The 24,586-nt window shown below is 41.9% G+C and overlaps 1 long non-coding RNA gene across 1 annotated transcript; it reads left to right on the top strand.

The window, feature by feature from the left end:
- The first annotated feature begins 1,837 nt into the window (after window positions 1–1,837).
- Window positions 1,838–24,586, top strand: LOC141424106 (uncharacterized). The gene is made up of 8 exons (XR_012448955.1): window positions 1,838–2,082; window positions 4,381–5,165; window positions 10,800–10,935; window positions 12,648–12,854; window positions 19,085–19,305; window positions 19,398–19,472; window positions 19,583–19,708; window positions 23,190–24,586. It is a non-coding gene; the product is annotated as an uncharacterized lncRNA (long non-coding RNA).

A 24,586-nucleotide genomic window follows, 5' to 3' on the forward strand; every position in this document is an offset into this window, starting at 1 on the left:
TAACTAGGCAAGCATGCTACCACTTCACTTGAGCCACACCACTGGTCCTTTTGCTTTTATGTTGTTTTTGAGATGGGATCTTGCACTTATTCTCTCTCTCTCTCTCTCTCTCTCTATGTCTCTCTCTCCCCCTCCCCATCTTTTGGCCTGGACTGGCCTCAGATGGAGATGATCCCAAGTATTTGGGATTATAGGATTGATCCACCACACCTGACTTATTTTTAGATATAGGATCTCACTGACTTTTGCTTGGGCTGACCTCAAAACACAAACCTTCCATCTATTCATCCACAGTAGCTGGGATTATAAGCATGTGCCACTACATTAGAGCTTTTAAAATTCTCAAGTTAACTTTTCAAGAAGAAATGATTACTTTGGAAACTTTAAAAATGGGAAACATTTAGGAGTGTGTAGATGAAAGGGTTAGGGATGTAGCTCAGTGGTAGAGTGCTTGCCCAGCATGCATGAGGTCCTGCGTGTGATCCAGCACCACACAAAAATGACTATCCCAGTGAGACTTATGGTCCATCTGCCACGAAAGAGCCCTGAGATGGCTGCTGGAGCAGAGCACTTGTGTGGAAGCAAAAATAAAGAGAAAGGCCTCCTGCTTAATTCTGTGCTACTCATTCACCTACAGTGCAGTGGGTTATTATAAATAAGTTATAGATCTATGGAATGTGTGGTACAGCAGTCAAGTGATGTTCTAAAAGAATGTAATGATGAGCGGGAAAAAGATATCCAATTATACCCATAGGGTTGTCTGAATTGTGGTTTTGTTTTGTCTCTTTACAGGACTGGGGTTTGAACTAAGGACCTTGCACTTGCTAGGCAGGCACTCTGTAACTTGAACCACCCCACCCAGATTGCATTTTAAAATGTATATGTTTATATACAAAATGAAGCAGAAGTACACAAAGTGTTAAAAATAGTGTGTGGAATAAGGAACATGTTTGGATTTTTTTTTTTTTTGCTGTTTGCATTTCTTTGTTTTCTAGTTATTTTCCAATGAAAATGTCTTGTGTGTTCAGAAAATAGGTCATGCTGTTAACAAAGTATTTTTGTTTCTAATATGATAGTGCTGATTTAGGGCCACCTGAAGAGAAATGCACAACTAACTACCCTGGGTGCTTCTACTTCAAAGATTCTCAGGTAACGTAAAATAGCATCCATGCATTTGGCAAATACGTATCCAAAAGGAACTATAGGAATGTAGTGTTTATTTTTTAAATTGTAAATAATACACCATGTATCATGTCCTCCCCTTAACTTGTGTCCTCGTATGTGTTGTCCTGTTCAGCACTAAGGTAAGCCCGAGACTACTGAATAGAGTTGATTTGAATATTTAGTATAAATCTGACTTTGAGAGCCAAGTGTGAGAAATTGTCCTGAAATGAGTCCTAGCTACCAGCAACCTGAGAGATTTTTAATCTATGGAGACTCATGAGGGATTGTGCAGACATTACTGTGGTAGCCTTCTTGGCTAGGCCTCTTGCAGGATACCCTGGCCACCTCAATCCAGTGTTCCACCAGGCTTGATCTGAGTCCTTCATGCTCTGGTCTCCCAGGGAGGTTGTGATGACAGAGGAAACCATGGCGTCAAACTGATTGATGGTGGTGCGGGTGGTGGGTGCTAGGTAATTCTTGCGCTTTATTTCCCACTGACCAGATGGAGTCTGGGCAGTAGTAGGGCACCACCTTTTTGAGCAGCACTTCTGCTTGAATTACACGTGGACAGAGACTGGGGTAGACCAGTTACAAACATGTGACACATCTTTGTCACATGCATGTAGGTTTGTTACACAAACACATACAATTAATCCAGCACTCAGTGGATGACCACAGTCACTGCAGGGTTCACTCACTGCTTCCTTTCCTGAAGGTGCTGGTTCCTCAGAGGATTGGTCTCCAAAAGCAGTTTTCACTTAGTGCTTCCCTGTCCCTAGAAGCACAGAAGAGACACAGGGGCCTTGAACACATGAGCCCAATCGCAGCCTCGTCACCAGCTCCTGCCTTTCCTTGGTGCCTAGGATCAAGACATAGATGACCTCATTTGTCACCTGTGCCAGGATTTCAGAATCAAGGGTGAGTCGTGAGATAGCTGCCCACACTCCTTTTATGAGTGGGACAAGGAGAATCCACATCAAGGTATTGTGTAGGCAGGTTAGCAATGGGTGTTGGAATTCCAGGAAAGGAGGCTAAGTGTATGACTAGCAACTGGGTAGCTCTTTGAGAGGGAAAAGAGAAGTTGTGGTCACCTTGGGGAGACCCTGGGATTAGGATGAATGTGTGTGCATGTATTTTTGCCTCAGTGTGTGCATCTATGTGTGGGTATAATCACGCATGTGCACATGAACTTCTGTGACAGCATTCGTACTTATCTGCATCTGTTTGCAAATGTGTAAGCGTCTCTGTGTGCACATGCATTTGTGCTCATATAAGCCATTGTGAGTCTGTGTGCATTTGTCTCTGTGTACACACTTTTGATTTTCTCTAGATAAAGCCAATGAACTCAAGTCTATGTTAACTTGGGGTTCTCTGGTTTTGCTTAGAGTCCGTGTATGGCTATCTAGTCCAGCCTGGATATGAACTTTGATACTCCCAGCCTCATCCTCCCTAGTTTTGAAATTATAGTTGTGCAACACCACATCCAATCTATATTCCATTCTTATTGCTTCCCTTCTTCTAAATTTCCCAACGCTCATTTAGTGCATTACCTACATGAATGAACTGCCTCAAAGTGTCACAGGAAATACAGGTACTAGACATGATGAAAAACTGATAACATCCTGGGAATTAGATGCTAGGATGATCCCCCAGGGAGCAATCAGGAAGACTGGGAAGGTCCTGAGATCCCTAATGCTCTGCTGAGAGTCACATACTTGGTTTAATTAATGAAGGGGCCATCTCTGACCCCAGCTCTGTGTCCTCAATATTGGAACAGTGACGGTACCCAGACCACTGCGGTAGGCTGTGTCAGTCACGCTATTGCCAACCTATGACCTAGACTTGGGGGTGGGGGTGCACCATCCTACTAGACCTTGGGGAGGGCTTGTCTGAAGAAGAGTTTCAGTTGTGAGTACACCAGAGAAGCCCTCACTTCCTGGATGATGGACCATAGAATGTTGAACCCTGATGACCAGATGCCCACATTCCAAACAAACTGTAGCCAGATCATTTTTCTAGAGACCATGTAGATAAAAGAACACTCTCTTGCTGTCTCCCACTGTGTGGAGGTTCAGGCTGCAAGAGAGCCCAGAGTGGAGGCATAGACCATATCAAGTGATACTGGGTCAACCCTCAACCAAGATGCTTCTGGAGAATTTACCAAAGGACCTCAAAGAGGACACAGAGCAGGCCAGGGCAGGCAATGGTAGGTCACCTCAACCACTTTGATCCCCTACAGATAACACCAGCGTGTGTGTGTGTGTTTGTGTGTGTAATACTCGTAGTGTCACAGTGTATTAATTTCTTTGCTCTTTCTAATAAATTCTCATACTACATACTATTTCATATTCATTGAGCATATCCACTCTTTAGGCATGCATAAGACTCCTTGAATCAAAATCTCTCTTTAACACTGTGGGAATGAATGGAATGCACCAGGGTGTCCTGTTGCTCAGTGACTTCTGGTCTTGTTCAACGTGGCTATTTAGTAGATAGAAGTTAAGAAATTCACTTACTAGATAACAATTAGGATATCATCACTTTGTGTGTGTGTGTGTGTGTGTGTGTGTGTGTGTGTGTGTGTGTGTGTTATATCTCTTGTTCAATTTGCCATCACTGATTGCTAGAAGTTAGGTTAGTTCCTGAAGTCACTTTGAGGAACAGCCTTGAGTCGCTCTTGACTTTATGTGTTCAGTTCCATGAATGAAAGGTGTAGTGTTTTGTCCATGAGAGAATCTTTGTAGAAATGAATGTTCTTCCTGAGTGCTTCATGGTATTCCATACTTTCTGGTGTTCCTGAAAGCTGCTGTTCACTGGAGAGATGGTAACAATTTCACTGACTAGGGAATATTAAGCATTCCTTGACTACACCCTGTGTGTGCCGGTGTATTTCTCAGATCAAAGTGAATTAATTTCTTTGTCAACATGAAGTGAATTCTTGTGGTCACTTTGAAGCTCTTGGCAGCCAGTGTGTGCGTTTGCATGTTTTGATGGAGTTAGGAACACAGAAGCCTGGAAACACAACTCCCTGGTTCCCAGTGTACTATATTTTTCCTCACATAAGGAAATGACCTCCCACATGATGGGAGATGTAGTTCTGAGAGGGAAATTGCCTCATCCAATGTAGAGGGAGCTTTCCTTGCTGATGGAAGTGCAAAGGCCTTGATGTGTTTTTGTACTTACCACCAGAAACACTTCCTGATCTCCAAAATGCAGGTTCCAGATTGGGAGTTCTTTGGAACAGGACAGAAATGTCATCCCACTTGAACCTTGAACAAGCTGATGAGGGAACCTGGAGGAGAAAAGCAATCCTCAGATCAGAAGATCTTGCCAGGAAACTGCCACACAAGTGGCTGGAGCTGGGAGGGGGCAGGGCCTAGAGGGACTGCTTATGCAGTCTGACCAATCAGAAAAGCCTTGGTGGTGATGTCACAGTGGGCTCACAGCCCCTGGAACTTGAAGAGTCCTGAGGAAGCTCCTGCCTGGCCTGTTGCTATGGCAGCCCAGCCAGCCAAGCAGGAAGAAGCTGGAGGAAGGTGCCCCTGTCTTGTGTGGAAGACTTCTCAGTTAAGTGGGGCCTAGGGAAACAGGGCAGGGACAGGAGGAGCACATGGGTGACATTAGCACGACAGGATTGGAGCATGCCTTTCTTCACCTGCTAGCCTAAGCTACCATACCCCACGGTCTGGAGTGTCCACAGGCTTTTGTGACCTTTTTGGGCCTGGAACTCACCGAGCAGAACAGGCTGCCCTGGATCTCACTGTGGTGTACAGGTGGCGTTGATTTTAGGGGCTCACCCTGAACAGCCAGTCTCACAGTGTGCTGCTAGTGGACTGGCAAGGGAGGAAGGAGGTTACTCAGAGGCCCAGGCACGTGTTGCTATGCCATCACTTCTTCTCTGGCCTGCAGGTTACATTACACCATGGCAACGAATGTCTGAAGAAATTACCCTGGTTCGCCAGTGATTCCTGGTATTTATGAAGTTTTGGTGCTGCTGAAAGGTACTTTATTTAGATGAAAGCCCAGAAATTCACTTACACCAGAATACTTAATATTCATGGGACATAGCCATGCTGTGGGTGTGTTTGTGTGAGTGTGTGTGCGTGGGTGGTTGTAAAATATTTCCTGTATCAGTGTCTGTTAGGTACTCTGTCCCACATAATGCAACTCAGCAATGCTCCCTGGAAGTCACTAACTACAGGTTTGGCTCAACCTTGCTATTGCGAAGATCAACCCTAACATATTATCTGAGGAGGAAATATTCAGCATTCATTGAATATGCCCAGTATATATCCGGGTATCCTGATACATGTGTCCATGTGCGTCATTGGCTTGCTAAAAATGATTCCAATTCCAGTGATCACTTCAGGCATAGATTCTGGTGGATTAGGGTTTCCTTCCTCATTGGCATAGAGGTGGTAGTATGTCTTCTTTCCAAGAACATTGGTGGAAATGATGTCACTTCACGTGGTTTTCTATGTTTGATGCTTTTTGAAGTCATGAGTTGAGGACGAGTTCATGAGCCCCGGCTGCCTTACCATGTATGTACCATTTCAGAATTTTTTATCAACACTCCACCAAATGCACTGGTAGCATTTTTGCAGAGGCTATAGATGCTTTCTTCCACAGGAGGTATCAAGATGCCCCTAGTCTCCCAGTGCAAGCCCCTAAGGTTTGTGGAACAGTCTTGGATGCCCCCAGTAGTTAGCAGATGGAACTGCCATCTACCATCTATTAGTTACCTATAGCTGTGTAAAAGATTTCTCCAACATTTAGCATAGTAAACAAAAAAATTAATTTACCCATTTTCTGTGGGTCAGGAGTTTGAGAACTGCCCAGTTGAGCAAAAGTGACCTAAAATATTAATAACATATTAGAACCCAAACTGACCTTATATATCATTTAGAACAACCCTCTTATGTTGTAGGGAAATCTATGCAGAGAGTTTGAATGTTTACCTGTGCTGGTGCAGATATTGTCAGAGATGTTTGTAACATAGAGCTCTGTTCCTCATATCTGCTGTTGGCTGATGTCAGTGCTATAATGTTTGTGAGGAGGTACAAGGTCATCAGAACTAACATGCACAGTGTCCACTTAGCATAATAAGTCAAATAGGTGTGAGTTTGTAGGAAAACTGGCCAAATAAGTGTGGTTGCATAGCTTGTGTCTCTTAAATTCAGTAAAATGAACACAATAATTTAAAAAGATTTTTTACATTACTGAGTTTTAAAAAATTATTTTGGGGAGTACATTGTGAAATTTACAAAAGTTCTTATAATATGCCATAGTTGAATTCATCCCTCCATTATTCTCCTTTATCCTCCCTCCCCCATTTCTGGAATAGTTTCAACAGGTCTCATTTTTCCATTTTCATACATGAGTATATAGTATTTACACCTTATTCACCTGCAACACACTTTCCTTATATCTTCACCCCCACCCACACACACACAAGTTACCAACTCCCTAGACAGGACTTGTTTTCCCTTCCTGTTCTCCATGTTTGAAAACAAGCTATTTTTATTTTTGGTGTGGAGGGTAGAACTGGGGCTTGAGGTCAGGGACTATACCTTGAGCCAGTCCATCAGCCATTTTTTTTTTGTGCTAGGTGTTTTTGAAATAGGTTCTTACATACTATTTGCCCAACCACAATCTTCCTTATCTCTTCCTCCTGAGTCACAGGGATTACAGTCATGAGCCAATGGTGCCCAGCACATTTTTGTTTCATTAAAATAGTTATACAGGATGTTTCACTGTGACATTTCCATATATATGTATTCTAACATGAATTGGTTCATTCCCTCTATTTTTTGCCTTTCTACTTTATTCCCCTTCTTATGGTAATTTCAAAAGGTTTAATAATTCTGCATTCTTGTACAAAAATTACAACCACCATATTGACCCCCTTAACATTTTCCTTTTACCCTCGCTCTCTCATAAGTAAGCTCCCCTTAGTGAGACCTGTTCATAATATTGCTTGTATGTGTATCAGGTCTCTAGTCCATGTGTGAAAGAAAACATCTGGCCTTTGGTTTTCTTAACCTAATTTCACTTAAGTTGATGTTCTCAAGTTCCATCCATTTACCGGCAAATAATAAAATTTCATTCTTCTTTAAGGCTAAATAAAATTACATCATGTATAAATGCCACAATTTTTGATCCACTTATCAGTATTGAGGCATCTTGGCTGTTTCTATATCTTAGCTGTTGTGAATAATGCTGCAGTAACAAGGATGTGCAGGAGGCTTTATTGTAACCTGACTTACATTCCTTCGGGTATATCCCTATGAATGATAATGCTGAATCATATGGCAATTCTACTTTTAGTTTTGAGGAGCCTCCATACTGTTTTCCATACTGGTTGTACTGATTTCTATTCCCACCAACCTCATATGAGGGTTCCGTTTTTTAGACATCCTTGAAAACATTAGTTGTTTGTATTCTTGATGATAGCCATTCTAACAGGACTGAGGTGGAATCTTGACATGGTTTTGATTTGCACTTCTTTTATGGCCAGGGATGGTGAGCATTCTTTATGTAGTTGTTGGTCACTTGGACTTCTGCCTTTGAAAAAGCTCTGTTCAGTTCATTTGTGCATTTCTTCCTTGGGTCATTGGTTTTTGGGGAGTTTAGTTTTTGAATATATTCTCGATACTAATTCCCGTCAGATGTATAGCTGGCAGTTTTCCCCCATTCTTTGGGTGGCCTCTTCATTCTTGTGACTTTCTTTTGTTGTTCAGAAGCATTTTAGTTTCATGTAGTCCCATTTGTCAATCCTTTCTCTTAGTTGCTGAGCCATTTGAATTCTATTTAGAAAGTCATTGTCTATTCCTATTAGTTCCATTATATCTTGCACTAGATTCTGAGTTTCAGGTATTATTATGGTCCTTAATCCATTTTAAGTTGATACTTGTACAGGGTGAAAGACATGAAACTAGTTTCAGTTTGTGCATGCAGACATCCAATTTCCCAAGCAACATTTGTTGAAGAGCCTGTCTCTTCTCCATCATATGGCTTAGGTGCCTTTGTCAAAAATCAGGTGGGCATTGCTGTGTTGATTTATACCTATGTATTCTATTCTGATTCACTTAATCTGCATGTCTGTTTTTGTCCCAGGTACTGAGGATTTGAACTCAGGGCATCTTGCTTCCTAAGTAAGCACTTTATCACTTGTGCCATGCCCCCAGCCCATGTTGCTTTAGTTATTTTTCAAATAGTGTTCTTATGCTTTCCCTGGACAGCCGCTGACCATGATCCTCCTACCTTGGCTCTTATATGTTGCAATTACAGGTGTTGACCATCATGCCCAAGTTGTTCTTTGAGATGGAGCCTTCATAACTTTTTGCTCAGGTTGTCTTAGAACTATGATCTTCCCATCTGTACCTCTCAGGTAGCTTGGATTACAGGCATAAGTCATTGTGCATGACCCCAAAATAGGGCCTTTTTTAATGAAGTGAATTCAGTCTATTACTGACTCCAAAGATAATCTTCTCATTATGACATTTGAGTGAAAACACTGAAATCTCAATTCAGGGTGCTTCATGGAGGGTATATAAATTTGGCCAAGGTAATAGGACCTTATTTCCTGAATTCTCAAGTTGTGGAAAAGAATGACAACTGTAGGCTTAATTTAAGTGGGCTGTGATAGAAAAGATGGAGCTGATACTCATGCAAGGGCTTTGAGGTTAGGGTGCTATAAGGGGAGTAGTGACCTGTTAGTACCACAGGCAGGATTGAAATAGAGAAACAGTATGTAGAAGTCAGCTTTCCAGGGACTGAACAGAATGTACAAACTACAGGCAGAGGGAAGGACACCACAATAAATCCCAGACTTCCAGTTAACAGGGTGATCTGCCTATTTCAATGGGTAAGAAGCCAAGATCTAACATGGACTCACACACACTCAAATTAGAGATACGATACACATCCAGAACTTTTACTTCCTCTTTCCTTCCCCCACCCTTCCACCTTAGAAACCTTTCTATTGAGATAAATAATCCTTTAAAGTAAATTTAGTTGCTTTCAGCATATTGTGAGAGCTTGGCAGCCTCCACCACAGTAAATATTAAGACACTTTCTTCTGCTCAGAACTGTCACCTGTAGTTCCTCCTCTTTTCACAGAGCCGAAACCAACCACTAATCTATTTTTTCTCTGTTTATTTCATTTTGGAAATGTCACATAAATGGAACAACATAAAATGTGATCTCTGTTTCTCACTTCTTTCATTTAGCATGTTTTCAAGTTTCATCCATGTTGTAGCATGTGTCAATACTTTTTTTGGCTGAATAATATCCCATCGTGTGGATATACCACGTTTTTTGTTTTGGTGTGTCTGGGGTTTGAACTACCTGGAGCACCAGGACAGCCTGTATCTGCACATCACTGGTAAACCTGTCACCTGTACCCTGCCTGCAGCCCCAGACACCACACTCCTTTCCTAGATCCAGGCTCTCTAGAGCACCCTCCTCCAACTTCTGGAGTTTCTAGCTGCCTTTGCTATAGAGCTGTAACTTTATCTTTTGTGCACCTTCTTCTTCCTGGTGGTGGGCCCAAGGGTCTCCTTTCTAAATTGCAGACATCACAAGTGCAGTTCTGCCCTGCACATTTTCCTGACTTGTGCACACATGCTCCATTTTCTCTCATGTGCCTCTGAGCCAACAATCTGCTCACACTCCATCCTCCATGGTTCATTCCCCAAGGTGCAAAGCATGCCTGAAACCAAAGCTACCCTCTCTGTGGGTGGCCAAAGCCCCACTGCTCCATGGGATTGAATACCATATGTCCCAGGCCAGGCTTGGAGGTGGGAGTCCCCTGGCCCTGTCCTTCTTCCTTCCCCAGCACACACACTGTGCTCTCTGGATAATTCCTGGGGAATCCGTGTCCCCCCCACCCACCCACCCACCTGCTCCATGAAGGAAGGTGTCCCATTGTTTACATTTGCACCATCAGCATGCTGAATGCCCGGAGTTGTCACTTGTGAGAAATGCCAGCCAGACAGCCAGAGCGGGTAGAAAAGCAATCCAAGGTAGTGGATTGATTAGAGCTGGTTGTGCAGTTCTTGAATTCCAATTAATCCAGTTTTGCAGCTGTTGGGTTTGCCATGATTTGTGAGGATGTGTGAATTCTGTGGAATGATGTACATGGAAATGCTTTGTCAACCTGTAGCTACCTGCCATGGAAAAGGAATTTGCAGGTTTCTGTAGACCATGTGGGATCGTGTTTTCTACCTCCAGCCTTTGGTAAACCAGGAAGGCTGGAGTGGAGAGTATGTTAATTTAGGAAGGGGTTGTACAAACACAGAAACTTAGTAAAAAGTATACTCTGGGTTGATGACAATCTGAAAAGTAAGGCCCCTTTTATAGGAAGGTAAAAGTAGAGGGAAGAGAATTGAGGAAGGATGAGGACAAGGGCAGGGTGGCCCTACATTCATATCCCTGGATGGCACATACACAGGGTCCAAGGTACAGGGGTGGCATTGCAGGAGTTGAAGGCAGCTTGCTGAGGTGAGAATCTTGGTCCTTCCATGGATGGGTGGTGATAGGGACTACATATTCCTTCTGCTTTCTGTTACTTCTTTCTTCTTAAAGAGATCTTTGTTTAATGACATTTAAATACACAATGAAATTTTATGTAGCCATGAAGAAGAACAAAATGTTATCATTCGCTGGTAAATGGATGGAATTGGAGAACATCATTCTGAGTGAGGAGAAACCAGCATTGAACCCCTGATGAGACACATTCCCTGGAGTGATTGGGTCTACTACCTTGTGGTAAGTTGATGATGGATGTAGCAGTGTTGTTACTGAAAAAGAAACTTCCTTTGCATAAAAATTTGCCTTCTGGAACCCTCATACACTGCTGGTGGGAATGTAAGCTAGTGCAACCACTCAGGAAAACAATATGGAGGCTTCTTAAAAAACTAAACATAGATCTGCCATACGATCCAGCAATCCCACTCCTAGGGATATACCCAAAGGAATGTGACTCAGGTTACTTGAGAGGCACCTGCACACCTATGTTTATTACAACACTATTCACAATAGCCAAGTTATGGAAACAGCCAAGATGCTGCACTACTGACAAATGGATCAAGAAAATGTAGTATTTATACACAATGGAATTTTACTCAACCATGAAGAAGAAGAAAATCTTATCATTCGCAAGTAATGGATGGAATTCAAGAACATCGTCCTGAGCAAAGTTACCCAGGCTCAGATGACCAAAAATCATATGTTGTCTCTTATATTCAGACTTTAGACCTATGGCAAATACAGCAATGTGGTTGAACTTGGGTCACATGATAAAGGGAGAGCACATGCGGGAGGTATGGGGATAGGTAAGAAACTCAAAACTTGAAAGAATTTGGTGTCCCCACTGCAGAGGAGCTAATACAGTAAACTTAAAGTGACAGAGGTCAATATGGGACGGTGAATGGGAAGTAGTGAAGAGGTCAGGTAGACATGAATCAACTCAGGTTGTAATACACTTATACATGGAATCAATACTAGGAATCTCTCTATATAGCTCTCCTATACGGAGCAAAAATGCTTTGTCTTTCTTATTATTGCTTATGTCTTCTCTTCAACAAAATTGGAGGAAAGGGCAGAGCAGGTTCTTCCTGGAAGCAAAGGGGGGTGGCTGGGAGAGGGAGGGGTTGGTAAGCATGGGGGAGAAATGACCCAAACAATGTATGCACAAATGAATATATCAATAAAGAAAAAAATTTGCCTTTCCTATAGATACTGCTTCTGCCCAAGCTGTATCTGTGGACATAACCCAGTGACTTACCTGTCCTCGTGGTATTCTGTACAGCATGGTTACTGGTCAAGAAACTCCCTTACCTGCAAATTACTTGTGGCAACAGCCCATGCTCATGGAGTTTACCATCTTATCATGTTCCTTACCATCTTGAATATAGTAATGGCCTTTTGATAATTCAGAGACAGCTGGGTACCAATGCTTATATCTGTAATCCTAGTTAGTCAGGAGGCAGAGAACAGGAAGACTGAGGTTCAAAGCATTTCCATGCCACTAGTTTAGGAGACTCTATCTCAAAAATAGCCAACACAAAAAAGGGCTGTCAAATCGGCTCAAGTGGTAGGGTGCCTGCCTAGCAAGCATGAGACCTTAATTTCAAACTCGAGTACCACCAAAAAAAAAAAAAAAAAAAAAAAAACAGAGACAGAACTTTGTTGGATAAGGAAAACTTTCTACAGGAGGCTGTCTCTATCCAATAGGTGGTGGAATGTCTGCCATTGCCAAGACTTAAGGGATGGAAATGGAAATTCTACCTGTCCCTATTACCCCTTGTCAGCTACTGGCAAAATTTTTGCTTCTTGTTCTCTTGACAATGTGCTCTGCTGGTTTAGAGGTCTTAGGTTTTTGTTGTTTTTTTGTTTTTCTGGTTGTACTAGGGATTGAACTCAAACCTTCTACAATTTAACCCAGGCTCTTGGTCCTTATATTTCATTTTTTTTTTCAGAAAAGGTCTCATCATTTCCTCAGGCCAGCTCTGATCCTCTGCCTCCTGAGAAACTGGGACCAAGGGATGTGCTACCACACCCAGCTTTGTTTGCTTGGTATTTCTTTTTCGTCACTGGGATTTGAACTCAGGACTTCACACTTGCTAGGCAGGCACTCTACCAGATGAACGATGTCTCCATTCCTTTTCGTTGTGGTTATTTTTGAGGTAAGTATTTTTGCTCAGGCCAGCCTGGACCATGATATTCTTCTATTAAGGTTCCCGCTATCCCTGGGATGACAGTTGTAAGCCACCATACCCAGCATTTTTCCTTAAGATAGGGTCTCACAAACTTTCTTGCCCTGGATGTCCTGCAGCCACAATTCTCCTAATCTCAACCTCCGTAGAATTACGGAGTAAGTCACCAGCACCTGGCTTCCAGCTTGTTTTTGAGACAGGGTCTCAATATCCTTTGCCCAGATTGGCCTCAAACTGCAATCCTCCTACTTCCACTGCCTTGGTAGTTGCCCTACAGGTCTTAGTTTGTTGGTCCTGGAGGTTGTAGTCAGGGCCTTGCATGGCTAGGCAGATATTCTATCACTTGAGCCACAGCAATTATTTTTACGTTGGTTAGGTTTTTGTTTGCCTTTTTTTTTTTTTGGTGGTACAAATGATGAACATGATCAGGTCTTTGACAGTTGCTAGGCAGATGCTCTACCACTTGAGCTAAGCCTCCGACCTGCTTTAGTTTTTGAGATAGGGTCTCTCTTTTTGCCCATGCCAACCTGAGACTCTGTCCTCCTATTGGTGTCTCCCCATGTAGCATGAGAAGACAGATGCATGCCATTGGTTGAAATAAGACCTTGCTAACCTTTTCCTAGGCTCACCTCGAACTGCAATCCTCATGATCTCCACATCACTAATAGTTAGGATTCCAGGTGTGAGCCACCATGCCCCAGCCTTGAGTCTTAGATCCAAAAGAAGGAATTTTTCTACCAGGTGATATCACAGTGATTCCATTGAACTGGATGTTGCCAGCATGGGCAAATAGTTCATGTGACCTTGTGACGAAAATAACCAGAGAAAAATAGACTGGAGGTATGGCTCAAGTGTAGAATGCCTGCTTTACAAGTTTAAAGTCCTGAGTTAAAACCTATGTAGCCCCCCCCCAATACACACACAAATGAATGTGTGCTTTTAGGTTACTTTCAGCCATTGATACATTGAAGGCATATCTCTTATTTATAATAACAGGATAGAAATGTTAATAGTACACATTCACATTTCCTTGATCATAGGATCTGAGGACATTCCTATTAGTTGGGTCCACTAATGAAAATGAAATTGCACTGTAGGTTAAACAGAGAAATTTTAGTGTATTGAAGTTCTAACCTTTCATTAAAAGTGTTACCAGAAAGTACAATGAAACACTGGCTGAGGGTGAATTCCCAAGGAAGACAGACTTGGAAATGTCCCTTCCCCAAATCTGATTTCCTTCTTCATTAGAGCAGTGGAGACCCAGGAGTTTCCTGCTTGCCCTGGCTGGATCTGGTCTGCAGCCAATGCGACCTATCAGTGTGCATGTGGGGCACAGATGATAGGCAGCAAGTGCCATGAGCATGAAGAGGGAGTGGTGAGGGGTGCAGTAAAGCCATGCAAATACTTACAGGAAATGTGGCTCATTGTGAACCTGGGGGTACTGGGGGTTGAGCAGGGCAGTTATGTCTAGACAAGGCCATGGCTGTGGTGTTGCTGACCAAGTTCATTCTGGGTATGTGCTGTAGATAGATCCCCACAGTATCTTCACACTTAAGCCATTTGAAAGTCCTGTTTCTCTTTGTAATTATTTTATTTTATTTTTTTGGTGGAAGCTCTGGGGTTTGAATTTAGGACCTTTTATTGCTAGGCAGGTTTTTTGCCATTTGAACCACTTTACATGCTACTCCTCAGAGGAGCCTTTTACGTGAAGATATTGAGAAGACTTTGCCCATTGTATAGCCTCTTGCCAGTGGCTCACACCTGTAATCTCAGCCAAGAGGATTAGGAGGCTGAGATCAGAAGGATCTTGGTTCAAATCCAGCCCTGGGCAAATAGTTCCAAAATAACCAGACAAAACAGACTGGTGATGTGCATCAGGCAGTGGAGTGCTTGCTTTGCAAGCTGAAGTCCTGAATTCAGATCTCAATCACCTCCCCACCCCCAGAAACAGGTATTGCAGTGTTTACTTAATATGAAAGTAAGAAAACTGGCTTTTTGAGGAGGTGTTGGGGATCAAACCCCGGACCTCACACATGCCAGGGAAGTGCTCTACCACTGTGTTGGACCTTCAGTTCAATTTCTTAGTTTTAAAGTGTATTTTATTTTTTTCTTCTTGGCAGCACTAGGGTTTGAACTCAGGGTGCTTTTACTGCTTGAGGCACTCCACCAGACAAGTACATTTAATTTTTCGAATTAAAAGAAAATAACATTAAGTTCCCATACTTTCATACCTCAACACCAATGTTATGAATCTTCCATGTCCTTTAATGAAGAAATTCTCCTGAATCATTTGAAACCTAACCCAAAGAGGTTCCTCATGGCTCTTTAAGCAGGAGTTGCCTACCTCCTTGGAGCTCTCTGTGTACTCTTGTTATTACAGTCAATGTTGCTGTGTAGTCTGCATAGTTAGTTGAAGAATTTGAGGACTATTCTTCATATTGTCCACATTCCCTACCCTTAGCACAGTTCCTTGTTTTGAGTACACCTTATTAAATGTTATGTGTACTGTTTATGTTATATCTTAGATAAGAAAGCTTGAGCTCAGCTCAGTGATTCTCATAGAATGTTACTGAGTTCATGACTTTGACACCTACCAGGTTGGTTGCTTCCAAGTCACAGTCCCTCTCTTCCAGAGATTTCAGGACGGTCTACAGGCTTGAGATGAAGGTGAGCATGCCTTAGGAATGCCAAGGAAGGGAAGGGTCTGGGAAGTGAAGTCTTTACTCACTGTGAAAGGAGTTGACTGGTGAAGTGAGGGGCAGGGCGGTTGCTCTGTACAGACTAGCCTGGACAAGTGCACAAAGGCATGGCAAAGTGTGACTCATTTGGAACAGTGCAGGTCCCTGCCTCAGGCTCAAGCCTAGGAGCCAGTAGGTAATTGGTGGGAAACAACGGATAGGATGGGGCTACTTAAACCCAAGAGGTCTGGTCTAATCTGAAGACAGTTGGGGAGTCATCCATATGTGGGAGACAGTCACATATTCTTTGTGAAGGAACAAGGCAGTGGTGTTCATGACAAGGTTGTAGCCATGAGCTAGAAAGAAAGGAGAGGGGCTCAGGAGAGATGGGTCTGGGCTGTTTGTGCGTAGATTTTCATGATCCTTTTGCTGATGTTTTTAAAGAAAGTGACCCAACTGCATTAAAACTGAGCATGAGCTTGCATAAACAGGAACTTATGTGCATCCCACAACCCCCAAGTACAGGAAACTGAAACAGTACAGATGTGAGCCTGACTTTGTTACACTGTGTTATATGCTGTAATAGTCTCCCATGTGCAAGCTGTTCATCATTTAACACTTAAATTTAGAATGTGAGTTTCACACCAGTAGTAACTCAGACATTGCCACAATAAAGACATGAAATCGCAAAGGAAACAGGTGAGTTTGAAACCAAATATATGCTTGTGATTAGGAGGTTGTAGCCAAATCTTTTAAACTCAGTTAAATCTAGTTCATATTTACATAATATATATGAGTAGTCATATACAGCTATATATAATGCGTAGATAAATTTATATATATATATGCATATAATATCTATATATTTACATAGTATATTTTTTATAGTTTAAATTTTATATTGCCAAGCAGAAAATGTTAGTTTCTCATAAAATTTTTCTAAAGATTTCTCCCCATAAAGCTTGAAATTTGGGATCAGTCTCAGAACTATCTTCCTTGAAAATTAGGCACTAAAAATATATTATACAGTTATAATTTAAAATTCATGCTACCCACTTTTGTTTTTTGGCAGTACCTGGATTTGAAGTCAGGGCTTTGTGCTTTGCTAGTCAGGTGCTCTTCCACTTGAGTCACAACACCAGGAGTCTGTGTTAGTTACTTTTCAAATAAGATTTTATTTATGCCCAGGCTCCTTGCACCAACATTCTCCTATTTACACTTCCCATGTAATTTTGGGATTACAGAAACATACCACCATACCTAGCTGTTGGTTGAGATGGGGTCTTGGGACCTTTTTGACTGAGCAGACCTTGAACCAAAGTCCTCCCAATCTCTGCCTCCTGAGTAGCTAGAATTATATATATGGACAATTATTTCCAACTATGGTACCCATTTTATAAAGACAAAGCATAAGAATATATAAATGTAAGGGGGTAATTGGTAAGTACAAATCTAAACACCAGGTTGTTTATCATTAAGAACTCAGTGTAAAAATTAGATTGTGCTTGACAGGAAAGATTATTTGGTTCTAAGCTGTAGCAGCTTCTTTTCATAGATTCTTGAAAGTTCTGCAATGCCAACAACTTACTTAGACATAAGGAGATAATTTGCATTTCTGTACATTTAGGTTAGTTACAGAAACCTGTAAAACATTTAATCTTTTACTCACATCTTTAAGTAAAGGAAACTTGTATTTGTTTTGTGGTAAAGTAGATGTCCTTCAGTATGTAAATATGAAAGAAATAGAAGAGTTGGAGATAAGAAGGGAAATAAAGGGTATTTGGACATACTAGGAATCCAGTAAGGTCATTTGACATTTATGTATATTTGATTTCATACGTAGTTCCTGGCTCATAACTCCCTCCCCAAGGCAGTTCATAGAAAATAAAGCTATACTCTCCCACTGCCTTTTTGTTTTGCTTTGTAGCTTGGCCATAAAGATATTCTCTGACCTTCCATATTTGATAGTATGTCATGAGATCCCCATTTCAAATGTCCTGAAGAAGGCAGGCCACATAGAGAGGCTCAGGCATCTGAGTAGACAGGCCTTGGTGGGTTCCCCACTCATCCATCAAACATGTGATCAGCCTATGTCCAATCACATTTCTACATGTTATCCATGTGTATGCAATGAAGTGTCCATAAAAATCCAAAAGGACAGCATCTGGATAGTCCAGACAGCTGACCACATGGATGTTAATGGAGGATGGCGCACCCAGAAAGGCCATGGAAGCTCTTTACCACTTTCTCCTTTATCTGCCTGATGTGTTTCTTCATCTGTATCCTTTGTAATACTCTTTATAATAAATTATTAAATGTGTTTCCTTGAATTCTGTGAGTCAGTTACATTCATGGAAATCAAAAAGAGGGTTGTGGGATGCCCAATGCATAGCTACACACACCACAGAGTAAACAACCTGGGGCTTGTGACTGACATCTGAATTGAATTGGACATAGGGGTCAGTCTTGGGGACTGAGCCCTCAACCTGTGGAATCTGATGCTGGCACCAGGTAGATAGTGTTAAGTGGGCATTGAATTAGAGGACATACTTGTTCAGAATTGCTTGCTTGCTTGTTTGTGTGTGGACAGAAACTCCCACACATCAGGTGTCAGAAGTGATCTGTGATGTATAGTAGGAGAAAATGAGTTTGAGTCTGGGTTTGTTTTTTTCTACACAGTCATGAAAGTTAAAAGGTAAGCACAAGCCATAAACAAGGCAAGCATAACAGAAAAAAGTAGTTACAAGAATAGCAAGGGAGCCAGGCACTTCATGCTTGTAATGCCAGTACTCAGGAGGCAGAGATCAGAAAGATCAAGGTTCAAATCCAGCCCCAGGCAAATAGTTTGTGAGATCCTAGTTTGAAAATATCCAACACAAAACAGGAGTGGTGGACTGACTGAAGTGGTAGAGTGCCTGCCTAGTAAAAATGAGGCCCTAAGTCCAAGCCCCAGTACCTAATAAAAAGGTGAATAATAAAGAGTGAGGATAAAGGAGCATTCACTGTGAGGACAGAAGTAGAAAGTAGAGGGCAGGTGAGGAAAAACAGTAGCTGCTGTGTTACCTGAACCCCACAGTCTCAGTAGTATAAACCTGGTAGAGGATACTTCTTTTTATTTCCACTTTCAAGAAGGGTATGTCTATTCAAGTGCTGCACCTCCAATTAGCAGTTCTGGGATCCAGACCCCCTTCCACCAGGTGGTTCTGTCATTTCCAACCCAAGCCTTCCAAGAATGTAGAAGGAACGTGGAGAGAGTGAAGTTTCAGAGGTTTTAGGAGCTCAGTGTGGAAGTGATCATTTCACTCATTGGTTAGAATATAGTCACAGGCCACAACTTCTTTGAGAAAGACTGGGAAATACAGTTTATCTGTGGCCCCAGAAGGAGAAGACAGGTTTGTGACTAACATCGAACAGTCTGTGCCACAACCGTTAGTAAGTGAGAGACTCAACAGAGTGCAAAAGGACAGCTAAAATGGAAATGATGCCAATGTGAAATGTCTATAGTCTATTGTCACTTCTTAGTTAAGCAGTTTTTCTCATCTGGGACATGACCTGCCCTGGGAGACCTTTTCTGTTGCCAACACTTGATGAACAGTGCTACTGGAATTTATTGGGCGTAGAAGTTAAGGATGATGCCAAATACCCGACACTGCTCTAGACAAAGGATTAAATGGGCTAAAGCACCCCCCATGAAAGGTCAAGAAGATAATGTTTGAAGGAAGAAAAAAAACGGCAAATAGAAGGTGAGATGCTGTGTTTTAAACTTAGAAATAAAGAAAGTAAGATGTGGCACCACAAAAGCTTTATCTTAATTATCTCTATTTTTTTGAAACAGGGTCTCACGATGTAATCAGGCTGGCCTCAAGCTTGCGATCCTCCTGCAACAGCCTCTTGAGTGCTAGAATTACAGGTGTGTACCACCACAGCTAGCTGAGAATGTTTTATAGAACTACTAATGTAATCTCAATATCTAATGGAGTATAAAGTGATTTCATCTAAAGTCATTTCTCACTGTTTCAGATCACAGCCCTCACGTAAAGTGAATCTGCTCTCAGGAAGCCTCTGACGCCTGTGTCAGGCTTGGAAATTTTTTTGATTTCCAAGGAGACCAGGCTCAGCAAGGTGGAGCCATCATTTTTAGTCCAGGTGAGTTCAAGGCCCAGGTCATGCTGATAAATTCTGGTGCCTTTTACAATTCCAAAGGCCAGGCATTTACTCCATAAGGTGGCACCATGTGAAAATGGGCAGCTTGCCCTTATAGGATGTAGTGCTTTTGTAGGGATGTCTTCTGTCTTCAGAGACGTCTGTGCCTTTTAAGGTCTGTGAATTTGATAAATGTGCCCATCACTCTAAGCCTGAATGAGTGTGGGGGTTTGGGATAGGGTATGTCAGCTGTTAGTGATTTGTGTATGACTATTAGTCTTTAAAAAGCTCAGTGGGAGAACACAGGCTTAGCATTGTGAAGCCCTGGGTTCAATACTCAGCACCAAAAATAAAATACATACCTAAATATCTCAGTGGAGATAAACATTTTTGAATAGAGGAAAATCACCAAGCACTTTCTTTTTGTTGGTGAAAGAATCTTATCTATTTATTTTACTTAAGCCTAACAAAATGATGAGACTTGCATTGTCTCAGAAAGGAAGACCGTCCCAGGGATGGGTAATTCAGTAAGAATTTCCTAGCTAAGCTCAGTGGCTCAGGCCACGTGAGTAGCCAGAGATCAGGAGGATCAAAGTTCTAGGCCAGCATGGGCAAAAAGCCCATGAGACCCCATCTTAACAACAGCTGGGAGTGGAGATGTGTACCTGTCATCCTATCCATGCAGGGAAGCACAAATAGGAATATTATGGTCTATGTCAGCTTTGGCATAAAGTGAGACCCTATCTCAAAAGTAAGCCATAAAATGGGCAGGTGGAGTGGCTCAAGTGGTCGAGCAGTTGCCTGACAAATGCAAAGTGCAAGGCTGTGAGTTCATACTGCAGTACCACCAAAAAAACGAAGAAATGACATAGGCCACATACTTTTCATGACTTTATTCATCAGTTTGGACCACCTGAGGTCATGTGGCTCCAGTCTTCTCATTGTGGAGAGTTGAATCTCTAACTTCTTGGATTATTGCAATAAGGAGGAAACACCACATAAGGCAATGCCAAAAAGCCTAAATCATTATGCTTTTTTCTTCCTTTTGTTTTTTGTTTGCTTGTTTTTTTATGTACTGGGATTTGAACTCAGGGTCTTGTACTTGCCAGACAAGCATCTTACTACTTGAGCCATACCTCCAGTCCCAAATCCAGATTTTTAAAGGAAGTCTTTAGGAAGATTTTGACTGAGTATTATGACTTTGGGACTTTATTGCAGCTACAATCTTCCTTTCCTACCTCTCATGAACTTATAGCATTTAGATTAGTTTAAAAAGAAGCCATTTGGAACTGGGGTTATATCTCAGTGGCAGAACACATGCTTCCTGGTTTCAGTCCCCAGCACCAAATACTGAAGTCCCATAAAATTGCCCCAAATGCCATTGAGCTACTTGAGTTTTTGTTTGTTTGTTGTTGTTCTTGGGGACAAACTTGGGCCTCACACATGCTAAGCAAGTGTTTTAGTGCTGAGCTACACCTCTAAACCTAGCATGTAGTTTTCTGTTTAGTTTTGGTTTTGTTTTTTGCAGCACTAGGGGTTGAACCCAGGGTCTTGTTCACATGTTATTGAGATGCTCTATCACTGACCTACACACTCAGCACTCAGAGCCATATACTTTTTTTTGCAGTACTAGGTTTGTGCACGTGGCCTTTTGTGCTAAGCAGGTGCTCTACCACCTGAGACCCTACTCCAACCCCAGAGTCATATTTTTGAATGAGGAATTTCCATCCTGAGACCAGAAGGGGGTTGTTATTATTGAGTCCTTCTCCATGTCTCTTAATCTCTTGACCACACCTTCAATGGAGTAAGAGAGAAGAGCTCACTATTTGCATTCCAAAAAGATCACATGGTGCTACTGAGTATGTGTGATTTTAAACAAAGATCTACATCATCATGGATAACCCAGTATTACATTTTGCCTTGCTTGATAACGAGCCAATTTCGGATCATAAACATAAGGATTACTAGAGATGGCATATGAGCACAATGCAGAAAATATGCCACTGAATCTAACGGTTAAAGTGAAAATTCTGGTCTTTAGTCCAACAAACTAAGTAAGCAGCATCCAGACTGTAGTTATGAATTATTTGAGCTGATATAAGAATTGTGGACATCTGTGTGTATTGTTACCAATTATATTAATGCCTTATTTTGAAACCTCTTTTAGGCTGTGGTTATAAACCACACTGATTATTAAATCAGTGTTTTGGGGTGATTTCTGTGTATATGGTGCTGGGGATCAAACCCACAGCTCCAGGGAAGATAGGCAAGTGCTTTAGCACTGGACTCTACCCCAAACACTGGGAGTGATTTTTTTCAAAGCAAGTGCTTTGTTACATGATGGTATATATTTAAGAAACAGGTGATTTTATAGCTTGATATCTGTGTTAATCCTGTGTTCTGCCTGCTTGACAGGACATTCTATTTAATTACATTTAACGAAACCTAACGGAAGTTTATAACTTAAGAATGCTTCCCCCACATCTCACAAAATATTAAGCATTACATTTATTTCACCATATCCTTGACGCACTTTATTACCATAACACAAAATTATGCTCCACTAAATAGTGAGAATAATGTACTCCTGGTGATTAGCTTTTCCATTTGTACTACTTAAAAGTTGAACAGCTTCCTTGATTTCAGTAATCAGTAAATCTGAATAATCCTCACTGTGCAAACCTCAGTCTTTTATTCCTAGCTCTTCCAGGTAACAACATCCATCTCCTACACCACAATAGGAGTGGGTTGGGTCACAAATCCATAAACTCAGCTTTACAGCTCACAGGCAAATCAATCATAAAGAGTTCATCCCTTTCTCCCTCCTTCCCTGGCTTCTCTCTTTCTCTCTCTTTCTCTCTCTCTCTCCTCCACCTCCTTCTCTCCCTTTCTTCCCTCTCCTCCTTCTCCCTCTCTCTTTGTTTTTTGTTTTTTGTTTTTCCAGTACTGGTGCATGAACTCATTGCCTTGCACTTACTATGCACTCTGCCATTTAAGCCATGCCCCCAGCCCTTTTTGTTTTAGTTATTTTTCCAATAGAGTCTCACTTTTCTGCCCAAGTCAGCCTGGACCAAGATTCTCATAATGTGTGCCACCACTCCCAACTTTTATTGGTTGAAGTGGGATCTCACCTACTTTTTTGCCTGGGCTGACTTCCAACTGTGAGCCTCATGATAGTCACCTCCCGAGTAGCTGGGATTACAAGTGTGAGCCATTGCACCTGGCTAATTTCGCTCATTTTAATTTTCAATGACAAATTTTTTTGTGGTCTGGAAATTTAATACAGGGACTCACATGTGCCAGACAAGTGCTTTAGTTCTGAGATACATCCCTGGCATTTCTTCCGGGTATTTTATTTTTTATTCTTTATCACATATACTAATTGTACAGAAAGGTTTTGTTGTGATATTTCCATACATGCATATAATGTACTTTGATCATATCCACCCCCTTATCCTCTCTTATCCTCCTCTCCCCCTGAAAGCACTGCAGCTGTTGGTGGGCAATGAGCACTTGGAGGTGAGAGAGCTGCAATTCAACAACAGAACCTGGCACACAACAGGATGCCCTACTGTTTTCCATGAGCAAAGCCTGTGTGGGCATGGTGGCCATGCTCAACCACCTGGGCTTGATGGCCATCAAGTCCCTGACCTTGAACCCCTGTACAGGAGCTGCAGAAGAAGGAATTCTACACCTATGAGGAGAACCTTGATTGATTCTGGCCCATCATCCTGGCAGCTCACTGCCAGAAGTATGCTGCTACTGAAGGGCATCAGGATACAGCAGCCTCATGACTATTTCCGCAAGTGCAGTGACTGCACTGAGGAGTAGAGGCACCACTGGATGACTCCCACTGGATGACTAATGCCTCCAAGGGACTGACAAGCCCTGTGTACCTGTCCTTGTCCAGGTAGGACCTTGTTCTCACCATCCTGTAGCTCAGCAAGGAACTAGCCAACATAAAGAAGGAGTTTTAGGTAAGGCTTGCACTCCCCCTAGAGCACTAACTCACATTGCCAGGCTTGGAACCCTCGCTAAGTTGCTCTGGAATCAGTTTTGCCAAGTGGATTTTAAAGCATGTTCAGAGCCAATCTCATGATCCCACTGCTTCTCTGCTCCAACAAGAATGATGTGTTAAATTCACTTTGGGAATGTACATATTCTGGATCATAGAGCTGTATTTATGGTGTTACTGTGTTCTGAGTAAAATTTCTTTTAAAAAAGAGATCTTTCAAAATTCTTTGGCCTGAGTTGTAGTTATTTTTTCCTTAGTGTAACACAAAAGTGTATTAGTTTTGTTTGTTTTATTCCCATGAATGGGTGCATTGTTCCTGGAGGTGCTGCCATTCCAGGTCCAAACTTGGATTGGACACCCTAATTCCACATCCATGCAATAGTGTTAGTTTGGAAGGCCCTATTCATCAGCCCAAGTGTTTGTATATCCCTTTAGAGTTGAGCCAACTGATCAATATAAAATGCTATTAAAATTAATCCATTAATGTGACAAATGTCTCTTCTTGAAATCTCCAATTGGATGCTCAGAATGATGAGCCACAAATGTCAGGTGTCAGTGGGTGTGTATGTATGAGACAGTATCTGACCTTTTGTGTGTGTATGTGAGTGTGAATATGTGAGTGTGTGATTGTGTATGTGTAGTAGTTTGTGTGAGAGTATATGTATGTATGTGAGAGTGTGTATGTGAGTGTGTGTGAGTGCATGTGTTAGTGTGTGGGGTGTGTGAGTGTATTGTGTGAATGTGACTGAGTGTGTGAGTGTATATGTGTGTGCGAGTGTATGTGTATGAGTTTTTTGTGTGTGAGTGTGCATGTTTGTGAGTTTGTCTTGTCCTTTGTGAACTATTTGTAGGACTTACAAATAATA

The sequence above is a fragment of the Castor canadensis genome, chromosome 6 (assembly GCF_047511655.1).
Source record: "Castor canadensis chromosome 6, mCasCan1.hap1v2, whole genome shotgun sequence".
NCBI classification, from domain to species: Eukaryota; Metazoa; Chordata; class Mammalia; order Rodentia; family Castoridae; genus Castor; species Castor canadensis.